Source organism: Haliaeetus albicilla, chromosome W, assembly GCF_947461875.1.
Source record: "Haliaeetus albicilla chromosome W, bHalAlb1.1, whole genome shotgun sequence".
Classification (NCBI taxonomy): domain Eukaryota; kingdom Metazoa; phylum Chordata; class Aves; order Accipitriformes; family Accipitridae; genus Haliaeetus; species Haliaeetus albicilla.
In genome coordinates this window covers 23,091,857-23,115,444 of record NC_091515.1, presented here as the reverse complement: position 1 = coordinate 23,115,444, position 23,588 = coordinate 23,091,857, and the positions used below count along the sequence as shown (strand labels likewise).

Sequence of the window (23,588 nt, the reverse complement as noted above, 5' to 3'; positions counted from 1 at the left end):
AAAACCTTGCCATACAAACCCAATACAGTCCAAGCCAAATTACCACTGCTTCTAAAGCGTCCAATCATGCTAGTATTGTTGATCAATTTGTACCTGGGTATTCTTTTCAGCTGTAACATTTTTTAATACATTAGCTACTGTGTGAGCAGTATGAACGGATTTCGCAAGCGCCGTGGTAGCAACGGCGGCAGTAGCTGCAGTAATGATAGCTGATGTTATAAAGGCAATGAGCCATCCTGTAAATCATTTTGGGTGACTAATTGTCCGCTTTAAAAGCCTTGATAATTGACTTAATCCTTATTCCCTTTCCCACGATTTGGTCATATTTACAGGGATCCACAATTCAGCACGACATCGCACTGGCACGATTACTGTAAGACTTAGTTCAGATATATTCTTATGAGTAAAACAGCTAAAATACCAAGGTTGACTCAGATTAGATTCAAAAGCATGGTTACGTAAAGCGATATCTAGAAATTGAGCTCCTACAAAAACATAAGGATGTTACGTACATATCACTGAATCTTTGTGATTCTGTGTCAGGTTCAAACTTATACAAGGAATGTTTTTTTATATAGTCACCGTGGCTTAGGCGCAATACCTCCAGTGGGCCCAATAAAAATGCTGTGCCCGAGCCACAGTGTCCCCACAAAGAAAAAAGATCAGAATTCTTACAATACTGTTGCTGGCCACTATTGCCAGGTATGCTAAAAAAGGTATTCTTTGGAGTAGGATACACGTTGCATCATCTCGCTAGCTTGTTGTTGCATTGTCTTCAAATGTCCCTGTGTGATAGCTTTTTCATTCTCGATGCGCTACTTCCTCCTCATATGTCTCTTCTCCTTCAAATTCAGAGTCTTCATCTGCGGGGTTGGGTTGTCCGAGTGGTTTCGCCAGCTCATAATATGGCTTCATGTGTTTAGCTGGAATCCACTTGGTTCCTGTGGGAAGAAGAACACAAGCATACCCTCGCCCCCAAGTGATTAGTTCCACAGGTCCATTCCAACCAGGTCCACTAAAAGGATCTTTATACAGTACTTTAGGTCTGTGTGAAATAGAATCCGGAGTTTTAAAATGCTGGTCTATCGCTGTGCTGGCCATTAAGTCTGGTGAGCAATTTAAAAAATTCAAAGTAAACATAGCATTATCTAGCTGTTCTTGTGGTGGCATATTCCCCCTTTTTTGTTTATGCAACATGGACTTTAAAGCATGATGCGCACGCTCAATTATTGCTTGTCCAGTAAGTGAATGTGGAATTCCTGTCACATGGGATACCTGCCACTGTTGCAAAAATAATTGAGTAGATTTAGCTACATACCCTGGACCGTTGTCAGTTTTAATGGTTTGAGGAACCCCCATAATTGCAAAGCATCGTGACCAATGTCGTTGAACATCACGTGCCCTTTCTCCAGAATGAGCAGTAGCACAAATATAAGAGGAAAAGGTATCAATAGAAACATGCACAAATTTCAAGGAGCCAAAGGCAGATACATGTGTAACATCACTTTGCCAAATGGCATTAGAGTGTAAACCACATGGGTTAACTCCAATGCTCACTGCATCAGAAGCAACTCTTTGACAATCTGGACAAGAACGAATTATATCTTTAGCCTGTGCTTTTGTCAAATTAAACATTTTTTGCAATGCTGCAGCATTTTGGTGAAAAAAAGGAATGAGAGGCCACAGCAGAGTGGAATTGCACTGTGCCGACAGTAAAAGAGTCAGCCACGGCATTGCCTTTAGTCAAAGGTCCTGGCAGCACAGTGTGCGACCTAATGTGACAAATAAACAAAGGATAAGCTCTTTTATTTAAAAGAGTTTGCAATTCCAAAAATTTGTTGAATAAGTCTTCATCATTTATCTCCTTTAAGTAAGATCCTGGTAATCACTGTACAACATGTATGACATATTCTGAATCAGAAATAATATTGAGTGGTTCCGATGGAAATAAAGCTAAAGCGTGTAAAACAGCCTGTAATTCCACACACTGTGTGGAACCTTGTAACAAAACAACAGATGTCTGCCATAGTCCATTATCTAGCCAGGCAACTACACCTCGTCCAGTTTTTCCAGAGCCATCTACAAAAACTGTACGAGCATTAACAATAGGAGTATCTGATACTATCATCTGTGGTTTGATGTTTAATGTGTGAAGGTTTTACAGTAACTTACATTTAGGCAGTGAGAAAGAAATTTTGTTCGTGAAGTCAGCCAATGCGATTTGCAGTGATTGTGACTGAACAGAAAGGTAATCAAAATCTTGTTTTGAAAAAGGAACATACAAGGTATCAGGATCAAAACCAATGAGACACTGAGTGCGTGACCGTGCTTTTTGTACCACAGTCACAATCATTTCTAAATGCTGTGTAATAGTTTTCTTTAAAGTGTGAGAGAGAAACACCCATTCCAAATATAAAATTTTCTAAGCGACTTTATCATGTTGCCCTATAATAGCAAAAGGTTGTTTTGGACCTTGTATGACATACACATCAACAGGTAAAGTTAAGTCCCTTCTATAGGCTTGTAATGTAGATATCTTTTGTGAAACTAAATTTAACTCTTCCTTGGCAGCTGGAGTTAAAATCCGTGGTGATGTTAAATCAGGATCACCTCTCAGAATGTTAAAGAGATTACTTAACTCCTCTGTGGTTATACCTAACATAGGTCGTACCCAGTTTATTGTTCCTAATAATTTTTGAGCATCGTTCAGAGTTCGTATATCTGTCTGCAACTTTAATGATTGAGGCTGTACTGTTCTTTCTGTAAGAATCCACCCTAAATGTTTCCAGGGCGGCATCTTTTGAATTTTTCTGTAGCAATTTGAAGTCCAAAGGTGTGCAAAGAATTTACAAGATGTTGCACAACACTTTCCAAATACTGTGTTGTTTCTGTTGCAATTAAAATATCATCCATATAATGATATATTATAGCATTTGGAAATGCGTCTCGGCTCAGTTGAATAGCCGCAGCAACTACTATCTGACATATAGTAGGACTATTCATCATGCCCTGAGGTAGCACTGTCCACTGATAACGCTGCATAGGCTCGGTGTTATTTACACTAGGCACTGAAAAGGCAAAATGTGCACAGTCATCAGAATGTAAAGAAATCGTGAAGAAGCAGTCTTTTAAATCAATGACTTGTAATTCCCACTCTTTAGGGATCATTGCAGGATTTGGCATTCGTGGCTGAGTAATCCCCATAGGTTGTAACACTGCATTTATCGCTCATAAATCCTGTAATAATCTCCATTTTCCTGACTTTTTTGGAATAACAAAAATCGGCGTGTTCCATGGACTAGTTGAAGTGACAGTGTGTCCTTGCTGCAACTGCTCTTGAATTAACTTATGTGCTGTCCCAATCCAATGTTGGGGAAGGTTTCGATATGATCCCAAGACCGAGATTAAGACACAAACGAGGTCAAATGCCATATAGTCAAAAGAGCTTTTATTATCAAAAGTATCAAAAGTGGAAAATGGTGATGATAGGATAAAATGGAAGAAAAGGTAGAAATTAAGCAAGCAGTCGGGATAGGATTGCTAGGATAGTCACCACCACGGATCCAGCGGCATCCCGTTGGTCCTCAATCTTCAATTCTTTGGTGGTGAAAGAGGCCGCCACAGCTTGTCTCTAAGGGTTTTTATAGGGCATATTTCGATGATGTCATGCGCTGCAGGTTTCGTCTATCACAGGACCTTCAAGTGATCGACACCAGAAACCAGTATCTTATCAGCTCCAGCCCCGTTTCCTCCCCTGGATGCCTCAATGGCCTGGTAATCGTCCTTATGGACAGAGGAGTGTCCTGCTTAAACAGGCCATCTTAGAGACAAAGGGCTGGAGATAAGCAGTTCGCAGTTCCTTGAGATGACAGCCCAGTCCTTCACACCTAACAATCTTTGAGGCAAATGGTTCAAGATAACAATTCAGTCTCTTATATGTGCTTGTATCAATTTGTCCCCTTTTAACAGCCACTGATCGACCCAAACAGGCACGGAGGTTAGCCATGTAAGTTTGAGCAGGGGTTTTACATCAGTGACCCTTAGGATAAATTTGAATTGACTGTGGTGTATTGGGTCTGGCTGAGATGGAGTTAATACTCCCCATAGCAGCCCTCATAGCACTGTGCTCTGCATCAGTAGCTAGAAAGGTGTTGATAGCACGCCAGTGTTTTGGCTACTGCTGAGCAGTGCTGGCACAGCATCAAGGCTGTCTCTCCAACATTTTTGCCCTACTCTACACTGCAGCTGGGGAGCATGGTCTCACCTGGAGCCTCTGGCAGAAAGCACCAGGAGAAACCCGAGGTCGACCATTAGGGTTTTGGAGCCGGGGGTACCGAGGATCAGAAGCCCACTACACCCCGACTGAAAAAGAGATACTAGCAACATACGAGGGGGTTCGAGCCGCTTCAGAAGTTGTTGGTACAGAAGCATATCTCCTCTTGGCACCACGATTGCCCGTGCTACACTGGATGTTCAAAGGAAACATCCCCTCTATGTTATAGACGCTCGTGACAAATTGGGGGAGCCAATTTGTATTGAATAAAAAGATCGAATTTATTAGCAAGCGATAAGAGAGCAAAACAGCGCTGGGCGGCCGGGGAGTCCGCGCTCCGCCAACGGCTCGCAACTTTATGTTATAGTTACATTCCTTATATACAGTTCATGCACCCCTTTCTTGTAAGTCTCCGCCTTGTCCTGCTCCTTTCTTCACTCGTGCAGGTTTGTTACTAGGCAGATTCGGTCGATCTTCTCAAGGATGAGTGTCCTTTGATGTAGAATGTCTTTTGATGTGGAGAAGTACAGTCTTGGCAGAATTAATCCCCTTATCTGGTAAATTGTAGCTGTTGTCTTTTCCCTCCTTAGCTAGTAAGTTATAGCCGTTGCCCTTTTTCCATGACCTTTACGCACCATTTAAGCAAGCCTTGTTATTTACACAAGGCATCTGCTAAATCTCAATATGTCTCTTCCCCCTTCCCGATTTCATGAACAAAGTTAACCTGTTCATTACAATCCCCCCTTTTCTATTTTATCCTGATTTTGTTCATTAAATCGATCCAATGCTTCTTTTGCCCGCCCGAGGATAGGAGTAATTCCTCCGTCCCTGATTTGTTCATATTGCTTTCGTAGTAGCATTAAATGTGCAGCTTCCAAGTGCCCTTTAACAATAGCGATCAACTTATTAAAAATGCATGGCCCAAAAGTCAAAAATAAGATCAACAAAATAAGAGGTCCTGCAATAGTTGACAATAGGGTGGTTAACCAGGGTGAATAATTAAACATAGACTCATACTGTTACTGATTTGTTATTAGTTAGAATTAATCATATTTAATTTTAATAGGAACATGGAACTATAAGAACTATTTTAGCAAAATTATATATTGCATTCTATATATTTAACCAACAACTAACAGCTGCTGTGAAATCCCCTGTATAGCCCTGTACCAAGGCCGGAGGAATTGGTTAAAATCATTTAGTAGGAACATTTAGAACTTAGATAACAGATGTCAGAATTTCAAATTAATAGGAACTTAGGAACGTAAGAAAATGTATTATGTGTAACTATAAGAATTCGAGTATTGTCTGAAATCAGTTAACCACGGAAGCTTTGGTAAAGATTTACCTCGATCTAATTAATGAGAATTCCAATCAGTAGAGTTAAGTGAGATTAACCAATGATTGTTTTAGCATAAGAATATTGATAAGGTGGTGTGACTGAGGGCCAATCACTAGAAATATTAAATTCAAGAATTAACATTGAATGTATTTTATGTAAATCTAATACATGATGGCAAAAATCGTACTGCGCAGAATCACATGAAAGGTCAACTCTCGGACAAAGTGAGGAAGACTATGGAAGACCACCAGAGGGCTTCTGAAGACCACCAGAGACCTTCACTGCGCCTGCGTAAAGGACATTTACATATGCTAATAACTTCCCAGAAATCTAATGAATATGCATAACATTTCTCGGAAATCTAATGAATATGTATGAATAAGTTTAATATAAGGTGTATGATTTTGGTGTTCAGGTGTGCGTGGTTCGTGAGAGGACTCGCCCGCGCACCCGGCCGTTAATAAAGAAGTGTCTGCTTATCTACACTAAATTGGTGTTGATAAGTTCTTTATTCCGAGTTTTTCGGCAGCAATACCAGCTCTGTTGTGCTTCCCAGTCTTTTTTCTGTTTTTCTAACCCCTCCCGTAGCTTGGCCATTGTATCTCTAACTACTCCAGTACGGTCAACATATACACAACACTCTTCTCGTAGGGCTGCACATAACCCCCCCGGCTGCATGAACATTAGGTCTAAGCTTCGTCTGTTTTTATCTTTGTTTTGGCCACTTGTTTTGCCTCTCTGTCTGCCAGCTCATTCCCTTTTTCCAAATCTGAGCTCACTTTCTGGTGTGCCTTAATATGCATAATTGCTACTTTCTTAGGGAGCTGGACAGCTTCCAGTAATTTCAGAATTTCTTCTGCATGTTTGATATTTTTCCCTTGAGAACTCAATAGTCCTCTCTCCTTCCAAATTGCTCCATGTGCGTGTACAACTCCAAAGGCATATTTTGAGTCTGTATAAATGTTCACAACTCTGCCCTGGGCCAATTCCAGGGCGCGGGTTAGAGCAATTATTTCTGCCTTCTGTGTGGTGGTATTCATGGGCAGAGCCCCTGATTCTATTACCTCTTGGCTGGTGGTGACGGCGTATCCCGCATGTCGATTACCATTTAGGACGTAACTCCTTCCGTCTATGAACCAAGTTTCCCCGTTTTCCATGGGGTTGTCTTTCAGGTCTGGGCGACTGGCGTATGTTGTTTCGATGGTTTCCAAACAGTCGTGATGTACCGGTTCCCCTGTGTTCCCGCTGAGAAAAGAAGCTGGGTTGACAATGTTAGTGACTACAATCTCCACATCATCCTGCTCTACCAATATAGCTTGATATCTCAGGAATCTTTGTGGAGAGAGCCAGTGTCCACCTTTTGCTTCCAGTACTGCTGATACTGTGTGAGACACCAGAACAGTCGTTTTCTGGCCCAGAGTAAACTTTCGGGCTTCCTGTATATTCAGTATCATGGCCGCAACTGCCCGCAGGCATCCAGGCCAACCTTTTGCAGTCGTGTCTAACTGCTTAGAGAGGTAGGCAACTGCCCGTCGATATGGGCCCAGGTTTTGTGCTAATATTCCCAGGGCAATGCCCTGCTTCTTGTGGGAGTAAAGAAGAAACGGCTTACTCACATCTGGAAGTCCTAAGGCCGGGGCCGACATCAAAGCCCTTTTCAGTAGCTCAAAGGCTCGTTCGGTCTCCTTATTCCACTCAGGGTGTTTCTGCTCAGTGGCTGTCAACGCATACAGGGGTTTAACAAGCAATCCATAATTATAGATCCACAATCGGCACCACCCTGTCATTCCCAGAAAAGTCCGTAACTCTTTTACCGTCTGAGGTCTCCGAGATTGACATATTGCCTCTTTACGGGCCTGTCCCAAAGTTCTTTGTCCCACACTGATTTCATAGCCCAAATAATTCACTTTGCGTTGCATTACCTGTGATTTTTTCTTGGATACCCAGTACCCCTGGAGTCCCAGGAAATTCAACAGACTCACCGTCCATGTCATACAATCTTTCTCTGTTTTGGTGGCGATCAGGATATCATCCACATACTGCAACAGCTTCCCCTCCTCAGACGGGGCTTCCCAGGATTCTAAGTCTTTCGCAAGCTGAATGCCAAAAATGGTAGGACTATTCTTAAATTCTTGTGGCAACACCGTCCAAGTGAGCTGGGTCTTTCGACCACTCTTGGGGTTTTCCCATTCAAATGCAAATAATTTTTGGCTGGCTTCATGGAGAGGGAGGCAAAAGAAAGCATCCTTCAAATCTAAAACAGTAAACCAAGTCAATTCAGGTGTTAATACAGTCAACAGGGTATATGGGTTTGCCACTACCGGGTAAAGATCTTCAGTTATCTTATTCACCGCCCGTAAGTCTTGGACCACCCGATATGACCCATCGGGCTTCCGAACAGGTAATATAGGGGTATTGAATTCAGACTCACACTCTTTTAGTAACCTCAACTGCAAAAATTTTTCTATCACCGGCTGGATTCTTTCTCTGTCTTCCTTCTTTAGGGGATACTGTTTAATTCTTACTGGCTTTCGGCCTTCCTTGATCTTAACTTCAACAGGTGGAGCACTTTTCGCTCTTCCAGGTGCATCGGTAGCCCATACCCCCGGGTACACTTGGTTTAAGATGTCCTTGTTAATGCTTCCTTCTAGGGGGAGACTGGTTAAGGTTAGGCTCAATATTTGAATATATTGCTGATCTTTTACCTCCAGAGTAATTTCTCCTTTTTCGAATACAATTTTTGCTCCCAATTGTTCCAACAAGTCCCTTCCCAAATGTGCCTTTGGGGAGTTGGGCATATATAAAAATTTATGAATGCCCCACTGTTTTCCTAATTTATATTCTAAAGGTTTACAAAAATATGCCTTTTCACTTTGGCCAGGCGCTCCTTTCACCATGACATAATCATTTCCCAGGGGCATCAAAGCCTGATTCAAAACCGAGTATGTTGCTCCTGTATCTACCAAAAATTCTACCTCTTGTTGTGTTTTCCCTAGCTTAATTATAACCAGTGGATCTGCTAGGGTAGATTCCCCAGGTTCCCGTCAGTCTCCTTTCACATGGGCTACCGTTCTTCTTGTTTGAGCCCTCTGATCCTCCTTGTTCCTTGGGCATTCCCTTTTCCAATGACCGAATTTCTTACACAAAGCACATTGATCCTTGCCCAGTCGGGGCAAGTCTCGTCTAGGCCCTCTTCCTCTTTCTTCCTGGATAACAGCCATTAATTTCCTTTGCCCTTGCCTATATCCTTCTTCTCTGTTACTAAATACCCTCCATGCTTCATCCAACAATATTTCTAGATTCCTACCCTCTGTAGGGCGTAATTTCTGAAGTTTGTGCCTTATATCCCCTGTAGACTGACCCAAAAACAGGGAGACCAATTGTTGTATTCCTACCTCTGACCCAGGATCCAGCGGTGTGCTGCGGCGCATCACATCCCGCAGTCGATCCAGGAATTCGGATGGAGACTTGGAAGGACTCTGTTTAACTGCATATAAAGCTGACCAATTTATAGTTTTGGGGATCGCTCTCTCTATTCCTTTTATAATCCACTCCTGATACCCCTGCAATCTTTCCATATGTGCAGATCTATTAGCATCCCACTTTGGGTCTTGGAGAGGGAAATATTCCTTAATGTACCCTCCTGTAATCTTATAATGATCTTCAGCAAGGTTCCCTGCTGTTTTTAAAATCAGCTGTTTCTCTGTCTCAGTCATATATTCCAATAATAGCTGTATATCCTTCCAATCAGGGTTATGCTGTTTTACAATAAATTGGAAATGCTTAGCTGCACTTATCGGATCTCTCCTATAATCTTTGGCAACCTTTTTCCAATTCCCCTAGGTCAGCAGTAGAAAAGGGTACTTTGCTGTCTGGGGGGGGGGGAGTTCTATCCGAGTCTGCATCCTGTTCCTGTGGTCAAGGGGGAGGCTTAAACAAATCAGTTAGATCTTGTTCTGGTGCCTGATGGATTTCATTTGTCTTTGTACATCTTTGTCCAATACTACATGCCGAACAGCACCGCCTCAGTTTACCTCTAAGCTTCTTGTTGTTCTCTCGCTCAAGTGCAAGCACCATGGGGTCCTGTGGGGGTACCATTCCACAGTCCCTTTGCCACCCCGGATGGTTTCGGAGGGTGAAAAACATGTCTGCATACGAAACCTCATCCCATTTTCCTTCTCTCCTTAAAAACAGCATTAGTTGTAATAGAGTATTATAATCTAGTGACCCATTAAGTGGCCACTTAGCATCACCTTCTAACTTAAACAACGGCCACCATTGATTGCAATACTTAATAAGGTTCTTTTTACTTTCCGTATCTCCGGTCCCAACAATATCTTTCCAGTGGGCAATTACACAACCCAGAGGACTTTTCCTCAATATTCCTCCTTGATTGTTTCCCATTTTATAACTCCTCCTAATAATTCTTAAGTTTGATCTTGGCTTCTCCTTTTAATAAGATTCCATGCAAATTGTTTCTTACACTTCTTTTACAGTCTTCCCCAGTTTTCCTCCCACACCTCCCAAATTTCTGGAATTAAATTTTCCTTTCCACACACCAATTTCACTATTTCGGTTATCTCTCCAACCACAAAGAATCCCAACTGTGTACGTAGCTCGTTCCCTCTTATCTCAAGGAGTCCAAACCCCACACTCAGGGCATTCAATATCCCCGCCACAATCTATTTGTAACCTCTATTTACACCACACACATTCCAGGACATATGAGGGCATACACTCATTTCCTGGATGTAAAAGACACCATTCTAATACCCACATTTATGCGATGCACCATACAGGGACTTTCTTATACCAACACCACAAAATGATTAAGATAATCAAACTCAAACTTACAATTACAACTTTAACATATAAATTCAAGTTTCAAATCATCAGTGAGTCACACTTCGTTTGTCTCCGGCCGTACCCCTTGTGGAGTTACGAAACTGTGGAGCAGAACTCCACACACGCTCTGCAGCTGAGCTGTGTCTTTTACTCAAACATTCAATCCACAGTTTTAGATATTTACGCATTAACAAACATACATACACCTATAAATTTCAACATAACATTTTCACACACCCACACAAAATCTTTAACATAAATTTCCAAACATTCACATCATACAAGCATCGCTCCAGTTGACAACCTTCAGCAGCTGCAAAAATAAACCAAGGCAATTGCGAGGGGGTCCACTTACCCCATAAACCAAGCGCAATTGCGAGGGGGTGCGCTTACCCTTCTCCTGCCTCTTATATACCAGTCATCGACAGGTCCGTCCTGGCTCCCGATACTGGGATGCAGTGGTCACGCCAGATTTGCTCGATCTACCCCCAAGATCACTAGCGGCCGCTCTATCCACCAGCAAATCCCCCCTTGCTACCATACAGGGTACCCTCCTCCCATACGGGGACTATGCTGCACGCCAGACGTCTCTGTGCGATTTACCAGCTGCCCCGGCCCGTACTTTTTACAGGCTCCCTTTGTGAAACATACCGTTTGGTCCGTGGCTTCAGGAGGTTCTTGTCTGCTCCCACGGTGAGCGGCTGGCAGCGGAGGCTCCTCCGAGGAAAGTGCTCGGGGCACGCCTAGGGGCGTCCGCTCCACAGTCGGTCCCATAGCCGAGCAGAGAGTCTACTGCCTTGCTCGCCAAACTGACGTGCGGAAAACAGACTCCACAATCAGTGAGATTGTAAAGTAGGTATGTTCATTCAGCACTGGGCAGCACGGGGGGTAGTCCCACCAAAGTCGTGTGCACCGTTGGGTCTAATTGTGCAGGTTAAGTGCATGTTCTACATACATATTCACTAGATTTCTGATAAATGTTATACATATTCATTAGTTTTCCGGGAAACTATTAGCATATGCAAATGTCCTTTACGCAGGCGCATTGAAGGTCTCTGGTGGTCTTCAGGAGTCCTCTGGTGGTCTCATATTGTTTACCCATATATTTAATTGTTGACACACTCAATCCTCAGAGGACCCAAACACGGCCCAGAGTACATGAGGATTGCTGAGAGGTTTCCCACCCCAAATCTCAATACAATAATTAATCATCTTTTCCTTAGACTTATCCTTTCTCTTTGGTGAATTGTCTCAATATCTTATCATCAGGCCTAAGGGACTATCAGGGGGTATGTCTGGTAACTTATCTTTCTTCCCCATCCCCATGGGTCCAGAGGGCTTGCTTTTCCTCTGTCCCATCTTCCGAGGTGCCCTTATCCACACACACACTCACTTCCCCTCGGTTGTGACTCGCTCCCTCGCGGGCTACGAGAACTGCACTACTGAAGGGTCCGCACTCGCATGATCTCAGAGAGACCTCTCACACAGTCGCACCTCGGGATAACCACCCCAACCAAACGGCTCACACTTTATATACTCACCCACTCCTGGGGTCTTCGTTTGGTCTTCGTGCACAAAATTTAAGGGGTCCTGCAGGTTCTTTTGCTCAGTTATCGTAATTTAAAGGGGTTCGTGGGTCCAGGGTGTGGCGGCGGCACCTCCTCAAGATGGGGCTATCCGGGGATAGGGCACCTCCCCTCTTGTGAGGGTCCGCACCAAAGAACCTGGATCCGAGTCACGGCACCAAGTTTGTTATAGACGCTCGTGACAAATTGGGGGAGCCAATTTGTATTGAATAAAAAGATCGAATTTATTAGCAAGCGATAAGAGAGCAAAACAGCGCTGGGCGGCCGGGGAGTCCGCGCTCCGCCAACGGCTCGCAACTTTATGTTATAGTTACATTCCTTATATACAGTTCATGCACCCCTTTCTTGTAAGTCTCCGCCTTGTCCTGCTCCTTTCTTCACTCGTGCAGGTTTGTTACTAGGCAGATTCGGTCGATCTTCTCAAGGATGAGTGTCCTTTGATGTAGAATGTCTTCTGATGTGGAGAAGTACAGACTTGGCAGAATTAATTCCCTTATCTGGTAAATTGTAGCTGTTGTCTTTTTCCTCCTTATCTAGTAAGTTATAGCTGTTGTTCTTTTCCCTCCTTAGCTAGTAAGTTATAGCCGTTGCCCTTTTTCCGTGACCTTTACGCACCATTTAAGCAAGCCTTGTTATTTACACAAGGCATCTGCTAAATCTCAATATGTCTCTTCCCCCTTCCCGATTTCATGAACAAAGTTAACCCGTTCATTACACTCTACACATCATGCAACCAGCGCTACATGGAGTAAGTGGATAGCATTGATCACGCAACGGGCTCGACTGGGGAAATCTAACCGCCCAGGAATTCTGGAAGAGATCATGGACTGGCCAGAAGGCAGAGATTTTGGAGCATCAACTGAGGAGGTGGCTCGTGCCCAAGAGGCACCACCATACAATGAGTTATCAGAAGACGAAAGGTGTTATGCTTTGTTTACTGATGGATCCTGTCGTGTGGTAGGGAACCATCGGAAGTGGAAAGCTGCTGTGTGGAGTCCCACACGCCAAGTCGTTGAGGCCACTGAAGGAGAAGGCGAGTCAAGTCAGTTTGCAGAAGTGAAAGCCATCCAACTAGCCCTAGACATTGCTGAATGAGAAAAGTGGCCGGTACTCTACCTCTATACTGACTCCTGGATGGTGGCTAATGCCCTGTGGGGGTGGCTACAGCAGTGGAAGAAGACCAATTGGCAATGCAGGGGTAAACCCATCTGGGCAGCAGCATTGTGGCAGGACATTGCTGCCCGTGTAGAACACACGGCTCTAAAGGTACGTCATGTAGATGGTCACGTGCCCAAAAGCCGTGCCACTGAAGAACATCGAAATAATGAACAGGTAGACGAGGCTGCCAAAATAGAAATAGCTCAGGTAGACCTGGACTGGGAGCGTAAGGGTGAGCTATTTGTAGCTCGATGGGCCCATGAGACATCGGGACATCTAGGGAGAGATGCAACATATAGGTGGGCTCATGATCAAGGGGTGGACCTGACCATGGAGGCCATCACACAGGTCACTCATGAATGTGAAACATGTGCTGCAATCAAGCGAGCCACCAGAGTAAAGTCTCCCTGGAACAGAGGGCGGTGCCTGGGCTTTCGATATGGCGAGGCCTGGCAAATTGACTACATTGGACCACTGCCACAAACACGCCAAGGCAAGCGCTACATACTCACCATGGTGGAAGCAACTAATGGTTGGCTAGAAACATATCCTGTAAACCATGCCACTGCCCGAAACACCATCTTAGGCCTCGAAAGGCAAATTTTATGGCGACACGGTACCCCAGAAAGAATTGAATCAGACAATGGGACTCATTTCCAAAATAACCTCATAAGCTCCTGGGCAAGGAAACACAGCATTGAGTGGGTGTACCACATACCCTATCACCCACAAGCATCTGGAAAAATTGAGAGATTTAATGGACTGTTGAAGACTATGTTGAGAGCGCTAGGCAATGGGGCATGGAAGCATTGGGATACAAATTTAGCAGAAGCCACTTGGCTAGTTAACACCAGAGGATCTGCTAACCGTCCTGGTCCTGCCCAAAAAAAACCCTACATACTGTGGGAGGAGATAAGGTCCCCGTAGTGCACATGGGGAAGTGGCTGGGGAAGGCAGTGTGGATTTCTCCTCCCATGGGAAAAGGCAAACCCATTCGTGGGATTGTCTTTGCTCAGGGACCTGGGTGTACTTGGTGGGTAATGCGGAAGGATGGGGAGACCCAGTGTGTGCCTCAAGGACATTTAACCTTGGGGGAAAAATAATCTGTGATGCGAGTTGTATGTTGTAGGAAGTAATGTAGCAGGAATGACCTGAACTGCAGAGGAGTGAACTTCGCAAGGAACCAGACAAGTGCATCGGTGACCTAAACCAAGCCAGTGTTGGTGCCCAACAATCGAACATACTGCTTCTCCTGTCCTGACCACTCATCTTGATGGATGGGGCCCAAGTCATAACCTGTGTGTGTACATCTGGAGGATTGGAAGAAGCCCATGGAATATCTGTCTCTTAAAGGACAGGGGATAGTAATTAATAAGAATGTATAAATATGTATGTTGGGTATAAAAGTGGTTTAAGTATGTAGTTTCAGGTGTAAGTGTTGGTAAGAAAGGATTTCAGTAATGAGAATTAAATACAACGGCATGGTTAGAAGATATCTGTATTAAATTATGTGGGACCTGAGCAGGATGCAAATGGTATGGAATAAGGGGTGGACATTGTATTGGGTCTGGCTGAGATGGAGTTAATCCTCCCCATAGCAGCCCTCATAGCGCTGTGCTCTGCATCAGTAGCTAGAAAGGTGTTGATAGCACACCAGTGTTTTGGCTACTGCTGAGCAGTGCTGGCACAGCATCAAGGCTGTCTCTCCAACATTTTTGCCCCCCCCTCAATGGCAGGCTGGGGCAGGGCAAGATCTTGGGAGGGGACATAACCAGGACAGCTGACCTAAACTAACCAAACAGATATTCCATACCATATGATGTCAGCTCAGATATAAAAGCTAAGTAAAGGGAGACGGAAGGGGGTCATTTTTGACTTCCGGATCAACCAGTACGCATACTGAAGCCCTGCTTCCCGAGAAGCGGCCAGACATCGCCTGCTGATGGGAAGTAGAGAATAACATCATTTGGTTTTTCTTTGCTTTTGCGCGCGCGCCCTTTGCTATCACTGTATTAAACTGTCCTTATCTTGACCCACGAGCCTTTTGTTATATTTTCTCCCCCCCTCGTCCAGGTGAGGAGGGGGAGTGATAGAGCGGCTTTGGTGGGCACCTGGCATCCAACCAGGGTCAACCCACCACATGTGGTTAGGTTAATGTGCCATTGTTTCAATTAATCTCTGCCCCACAAATTTACAGATGAGTCAAGTACATAAGGCTGAATCCATACTTCATGCTTCTCAGGTCCCTTTACTGACAAAAGTTTGGCACTTTGCATGGGCTGTTGAGTGCCTCCTGTACCAACAATTGTAGAAAGAGCTATTTGCAATGGCCACAAAGTTGGCCAGTCCTTTTTTGATATTATAGAAACGTCCGCTCCGGTATCTAGCAATCCTGAAAACCATCTACCCTTAATTTGCAAATTTAAAATCAGCTGTTGCTGTGTTATTTCCTGTGACCATAATACAAAAGGTCTCCCGGTGCTACCAAAGCTACCGTCACCTCAATTATTTTGCATGTTTTGAGGTACCCAACAAGGAAGCAATATTAATTGAGCTATTTTTGTGTTTACCAGAATTGTACATGGAATTTGCATTGAAGCTAGCATGATTTTAATTTCCCCTTGATAATCTGAATCAATAACTCCAGAGTATACAATTATTCCCTGTGTTGTAGCACTAGATCATCCAATTATTAATCCTAACATGCCATCAGGCAAAGGTCCAAATATTGCAGTCCCCACAATATAAATCCTCTGTTCTTTTATTGAGAGGTCAGTTGCTGTCGCCAAATCCAGCCCGGCACTCCCTGTAGTTGCGGGCTGGAGGTCATAGATGGTTCTTGCATGCTGCCTGTTTGTGTAGCAGTCCAATCAGTTAGTGGTGCCTCCACTGAATTCCAGACCCTGTTGGTTTGCGGGACACCGGGTCTCGCGCCCCTCCTGTAGTTTCCCTGGAAGAGATTACCTTCTTTGTCAAATTTCGATTTGTGTTGATTCGCCCAATGATATCCTTTACTACAATGAGGGCAGAAGTGATTTACAGGTTTATCACATTTGGATTTCTGTCGTTTAGGACATTGCTCAGCCATATGTCCCAATTTTCCACACTCAAAGCATTTCACAGTAACTTGATTAACATTTATTTGCTGTGACAGTGCAGCAGCTAACATGTTAGCTCTATGAGTTTCTGTCCCTATATTTTGACATATCTTAATGTATTCCCCAACGTCAGTAGCTCTTCCTCTAACAGTTTTCAATACAGCCTGACAGTCTGTATTTGCATTCTCATAAGCCAATTGAAATAATAATGCTTTTGCAGCTTCCTGATTTTCTACCTGCCGTGTTATCGCGGCTTGAAGGCGATCAATAAAAGATACATACGGTTCCTGAGAGCCCTGTCGTATAGAGGCAAATGAAGCGATACTTTACCCAGTTTCGGGTACACGTTGTAAAGCCATGATCGCAATATGAGTGGCTTGATCGAAAACTTGCTTTGGCAAAGCTGCTTGTGCCTGAGGTGTAATGTAAGGGCCTGTTCCTTGTAACATATTTTGATCTATAGCTATCCCTGATGACAAGTTGTCCATAATTTGTTCCACTGACAAATCATTGTATTCTAATTGCCATACAGAATACTGAGCAGAAGTCAACACCCTTTTCATAAGCAATTTCCAGTCCCAAGGAGTCATAGTATAAGTTCCTCCAATTGTTTCCACTAGTCCCATTGTAAATGAATTGTGTAACCCATTTTCATGAATTGATTTCTGTAATTCTTTTATCATTTCATAGGGTAAACCATCATGCTGTGGTGGATTATGAGGTTTGTATATAACAGGAAAAGTAAACATGGTATCTCCTTGCTGTAGAGCTTTTTCTCAACAGTGTTGCATCAAGCTATGTGTATTTTTTCCCAAATCATTAAGTGAATTGTCACATTTAGTATCAAAGTCTGGTAAAGGCGGAGCTGAAGGCACTACAGTTTTTTCTCCGCACTGCTGTAAAGCAGGAGCCACAGGATTAGACAGAGGCATAGAGTTAGAGGGATTAGCAGGAGAAGGATATACAGGCAGTGCAGCAAAGCCAGGTTCCACGTTAAGTTCTGCAAACCCTGGAGAGGGAGTACCAGGTGGTTGGGGTGGGTGGGTGGGGGACGGCGGTGGCCGCGGGAGGCGGCGGCGGCGGCGAAGCGGGTGCAAAAGCAGTGGGAGGCAGCGGCGAGGCGGCGAGGACCTGTATGCGGTGGTGAGGGTCGGCAACCCCTCGGAGCCCGTGCTGCCCGCCCGCTGCCTGCCTGCTGCCTGCCTGCCTGCCTGCCTGCCGGCGGGGTGTGTGCGTTAACGGTGTTAGTGCAGGCAGTGGTGGAAGTAATGAGGGATATAAATCCAGCTCTTTTTCAGAGTCCACCCTGCCTGATGCAAAAGAATTATTATCGGAATCAGAATCCTGCTCATTAGCAGCCTGCTTACAAACTGTCTCCTCAAAAGCAGTATCAGGTTGCACTGATATGATTTTCTCTGCTGGCTGTAAATGCACCAGCACAGTATAAATAAATCTCCATGTCACAATTAAATTTTCTGATACACCAAATGCCAAACTTTTTCGCATTTGTAAACGTTCCCCGACTCTTTCCCAAACCTTGCTATCAAAAGTTCCCTCTGTGGGAAACCAGTTACAGTTATCCTTTACCCATATTAAAAGCGAAGCAATTTGTCCCTCTGTTATTTTATACCCAGAGGCCCATAAAATCTGCTGCAAAGCGTTTAAGTAGAGCTTATGCTCCTGGGAAGTTGATTGCCCCATGCTACCGCAATCTCGCAACTCACCCGTTCCGCAGGGGTTGCTGTTACCGATTTTCTCGGAGTCATGGCCACTTCTTCAAAACTCTCCCCATTAGATTGCGTGGTCTCTGCAGTGAAGGGGAATCACCTCTTTTCTTCTTCTCTTGATCACGTTATTTTCTTCTCTTGATCACGTCGGGCTCACCATCTGCGGCAACTGAATCAAGCACTCAAGCTCTCTGTACAAGATTCCCTTTATTTCACAAAAGGATCCAACTTATATATGTTTCAACAAAGATCTAGAAAGAACTAACAGCATACAGCCAATACTACGAACACAGGAGCGCATATCTGGCTCGGCTGGGATGTTTGCCAGTCCTCAGAACAGTTAAAGATAGACACATTCCATACACATACTCATGACTGTCTTCAGCCACATCTTCCCAGGCCTACACAAGGCCATCCTCTGACCTGTCCTTGTAAAACTAGTTCTTCAAGGCTTGGCAAACATACAGCACAACAAATTCTAGCGGTCACTCTTGAAAACAAATGCCAGGTGTTCCGAGCTGCTCCCACAGATATGTGTAATATTTCCAGAAGAGTCAAGAAGTTGTGTCATATTGGCTTTCATTATGATTTAAGCTTTTGAATATTCTAGATGATTTTCATCATTTCATGCTGTTCAATCTACTGAAAGAAAAGGCAATCTCTCTATTTAATAGGCTATAACTGATTTTTAGTACTGAAGAAAAGTGATGAATGTAATGTTGTAAAACATGGGAAACCTCATTGGAGATCTGTAATGAGGCAAAATGTCTTATAGGAAGAATTGTTATATTTTTTTGTTGTTGTTGGAACAAACAAAGATCTGAGGCTAAATGGTTGGGAACAAAATGCTAGTAGTCATAGTGTTAGAGCCTGGCCTAAGACTTAGGCACATCAAACGTGGCATGGTATTTAATTTTAGGCATATTAGGTTCTTGCATAACAAGTAGGAGTGTGAGGCACCTCAGCCAGGGTGGAGATCTGGGTTACTGTGCTTCCAGTTGCACATATTCTGAAGAACGTTATGATTCCCAAATTTTTATCACCTAATTACAGGCTATGCTGTATGGGAGAACTCCTCTCTCCTCTTGTTTGACGTTGTTATGTGCAGCAAAGAACTGAAGGTTAGTTGGGCAGAAAGAGAAATAGGAATAATGAATACAATGGCACAGTGCAGTGGTTAGGACACACATCAGGAGAGCCAAGGTCCTGGAGCCCTTCTTCAAAGGTAAATTGTGTGTGAGTAGACCTCTGATGGTTAAATTGCTTTCATCCTAACTGGGAAGCATCTAGTGACTGGGAGATTCCAGTACTAGGGAAGTGACTGGGAAGGTTCCACTATTCCAGAAGTGTTGGATTTTTACTCAACTAAGGAGCTTGTTCTACTCGGAAAAGATTTTTAATTAAGCAGTGCACATTCTCAGACTTCTGATTAAACTGCATTCTTTCAAACGCTTGTTAAATATTCAATTTTCTTCTATTTTGTGTAGGTTTTGGATTGAGTGGGATTCCTGAAAACCTCATTGGGGGTTTACTGAAGACTGGAGTAAAAGGAATAATAGCAGTCAGTAACAATGCAGGGTAGGTATTCATATGTCTGTGGTTTAATAAGTACAGACTAAATAGTCTGTTCATGTGAAAAGGCTGATAAGTATGAAAAGGTCTTACTTTTCATTGTAAGAATTTTCATATTGACTTGCACAGCTGTGTTTGAAAGTATTGGAATGAGCCCAGAAAATACAGTACTGCATGTATACCCAACTTTGTCAGGCAGTAATTGTCACTGCTGTAGACCATAGCAATTATGTATATTTATATATATTTAAGTGGTTGACTGTAACTGAAAATTCTGACTTAGATGCTTTAAATGTAATATCAGTGATTTTTTTGTGTGTGTGTGAAGTTCTAAATAGGGATTTTTTTTTAACTATAGTTTGATGCTTTCTGACATTCTTATTGTAGTTCTGTTACTTAAACAAAAAAACCCAAACCAAAAAACAACCACCCCCCAAACTACAATGGAGGATATTTATGATGAAAGAATGGAGAGCCTCTTTAGTGGGTCTTGGAATTTTAATGGGCAATCATTTAAAAAAATTAAAGAAATTCATGTGGGGTTGACAGTGAGGATAATTCTTTTACATTTAATTTCTCAGCTTCTCATTAGGGCTGATTTTTAAACAAGCTGTTCATTGTAATAGACTACACAATACCTAACAATCTTTGTATAGAGGAATAACTACAGCTGCTTCTGTTAAAGTGCATTGATAGAATAGAAATGAAATTAAATAAAAATATTGATATGCAGAATATAATGACTTGTATTTGAAATTAGTTATGCCGGGTCAATAAGACTGATATTCTGTTCCTTGCAGTGTTGTTTGATGACTAGCATCTGCAGGTGGCCCTAACTTTGGTTCAGTGACTTTTATCCTATTAAATGTCACCTTCAGCAACATAATAATCCCAGTGTAATTTGGTTCATTGTAGATTTAAAGAATACTGGAAGTCAGATGTCTCCTAGTGGCATTGTACTTCCTTTAGCAGCCTTTCTTTCATTAGGGAGCTTATCCTAAACTCAATATTGTCTTGTGAAATAAGTCTTCTCACAGCTAGATGTACTGAGGTTACACATCCCAGTTGCTAAGGAAGCTAGTTTGTGAGCATTCTTTCCTTTTTTTTTTTCTTAATTTTTTTTATAATATTGCTTACCTTCAGCAAATGGCAACATCTGTGTTATTACATTTTCTGTGAACTTTTTACTTTTGAATGCTGTATTTGTGGTGAAATAATAATGGGAATTTTGTATTGTTTTCATGGAACTTCATTAATGCTTGCAATTATGAGCCCTTTCCTTGGATTGGAAGACTCCCATCTGTTCTGTAGAAGCTCAGCCTTTATCCAATTGCAGAACAAGAGCTGTAGGGGAAAAAGAGACTGGGAAACTGTTTTCTTCTTCTGTACTTTATTCTTCATACAAAATGAAAAGAGATGTCAAACCCTGCTCCCACAATTCCTCCAGCCTTGCCAAAGAAATGAATTAGGTTGGATTTATCTAGTAATGCAGATGTAGCATTAATTAATGAAAAAAGCTGTTTTAAAAAAATCATTGTCCCTTCTCATTTAAATTACCTATAACAAAGCTTCTTGGAGCAAGGAAACAACAAAAATCTGCATGCAATCTTTTGCATTACCTTTTTAAATGCAGGCTTAAACATTAACAGAAGTCAGAAGTTTCCCTTATTAACTACTCTGTTATTGATAGTATTGCCTGAATGATGAGATAATACCACTGTGGCAGTACACTTCCCCCCCCCACCATCCCGCCAGCAGGAAACAAAACTTCTCCAGGAAGGGAGAAGGGGAAGGAAACCCTGGAGGCTGCAGGTTGAAATTTGAACTGGCCAGTCGAGATGCGCCAGGTACACCGAGGTGACACTCTTGGCCAATAGGGATTAAATGACCACAGGTCAGATTCGACAGGGGTATAAAGGGGGTCCCGCCGGAGGACACGTTGGCAGTCCTCCTCGGAGCAGCGGGTCTGCAGTCGGGGACTCCCCCTCGGGCCGGGGCACCGCCCGAGGTAACTCCTCGAGGGAGAGAGCCCTCAGCTTTTAGGTGAGTGATACGCGCGTTTTGAGCCATCACTTTAAATCTTGGAGATTCTTAAGTCGGCTGTGTAGTATTAATTCTCTTTACATCATTGAGCCTGTGGTTTATAAAATGTTACTGGACTTCTAACTAACTTTTTACTGAAGAATAAATCTGAGTTTTAACACCTGTTGGATTTGGTTAGTCGTGCATCCGTAACATTTTAAATTGGCGTAGTCGGCAGGATGGTGTTAATGGAGGAATTATTACGGAGGCACGGCTGCAGCCCTTCTCCCCCAGGTCTGGACTGGGTGAAGGAGAAGTGGTCCGACCCGGCAGCGGTCGTGGAGAGAGTAGAACTATGCCACGGAAGTAGTCAAGACGTCAAAGGCAGTGTGTGTGCCCTCCTGGGCGCCTGCTTGATTCAAGCGCAAAACCGAAAGAGTGATTCTGCTAAAAGGCAAGGGGAAATAGATTGTCTGAAGGTGGAATTGGAGGAAAGGGACGCGCGACCCCTTATTAAAACAGGAAGGCACACGGGTCCGCACGGTGGGAGCCCCCGAACCACTATTTGCACAACCCCTTGTTCGGGACCCGAACTCAGCGGGTTGCAAGCTAAGTTTTTACGCAAGCTAGGCGAAACCGAAACTGAGTATTTGTGGAGAGTTTCTCTAACGGGGGAGGATCGGATACTGTTGAGTGATGATGAAGCGAGAGGTTTCTGGGGACCGGGAGTATTTCTGAATGATGGACCGCCGGGAGATAAGTTGATAATGTCCCGAGTAGCCTACTGGGCTGGGGGTGTGGACCCCAAGGAGAGAGGAGAACCTGTTACTATCCGGGTAAAGGGACTGTCGGAGTTAACGGAGGGAGTGCAAAAAACCCGCCTGTGTTCAGGCCGTGTATGATGGAATGCAGCAAGGGATACCGATGACTGCCCCGGTGGAACCCCGCCACCTTAGACCCTTTATTAGAGGCCTGCTGGATGTTTTAAAGATACACGTCCAGTCCCTCAGAGAAAGAATCCTGGGGGGTCATTGAGTGCAACCAGCAGAACCCCCAGAGGTCGCCCGCGCATGTGATGACTTGGGCGGAAGTACAGCACAGCAGAGTAGTTCACGGGCGCGAGATGGGATGGGCGGAGCCGAGCGGTGGCACGGAGGGCAGCAGGAAGGTCCGCCCAGCCGGTTGTAAACCCCGCCCCGAGCGGTCTCGATCTTGGGGTCGGTCGGGTCGGAACTACGATCCCGGCAGGAACGCTCTCTGGCGGAAGGCACCGGCACTGGGGGCACCCCGAGCCGTGCTGCACGGGCAGTCCGCTGGTGGCATCCGGAATCTGGTGGAATTGCTGGAGGGGAAAGCTAGAGAACAAAGGGAAAAGAAACGGGACCCTTTCGCGGCACTGCGAGAGGAACTGGAAGGGCTGAAAACTAGGAGCTGCGGTTTGGGGTTCAGGCCGCTCAATCCACATGGTGAATACTTGCCAATGGTCTGCTGATAAAGAGCCTTATATACACATTCCTGTGGGTCCAAGACAGATAAGTTTGGAATTCTTAATCAATACAGGAGCCCAAATTAGTGTTTTAAATGAACAAAAAGCTAGTGAGCTGGGAATTAGGTCATCAAGAAAGGCTATAAACATTAGAGGAGTAACAGGGGCAACAGAAAAATGCCCCATAGCTCAAACCCAACTTTGGCTACCTGGGGGAAAAGAGAATGACAGCTGTGGAAGTGGCTTTAAGCCCCTATGAGGGAAATATACTGGGATTTGATGTGCTGTATCATGGTTTAACCCCAGCCAGCAACTAAGCACCACACAGCTGGTCACTCACTCCCCCCCCACCCAGTGGGATGGGGGAGAAAATCGGGAAAAAAAAGTAAAACTCGTGGGTTGAGATAAGAACAGTTTAATAGGACAGAAAAGAAGAAACTAATAATGATAGTAGTAACAATAATAAAACGACAATAAAA

At 43.9% G+C, this 23,588-nt stretch overlaps 1 pseudogene; it reads left to right on the top strand.

The window, feature by feature from the left end:
- Positions 1–23,588, top strand: part of LOC138683586 (succinyl-CoA:3-ketoacid coenzyme A transferase 1, mitochondrial-like) — a 91,070-nt pseudogene that overhangs the window by 7,290 nt on the left and 60,192 nt on the right.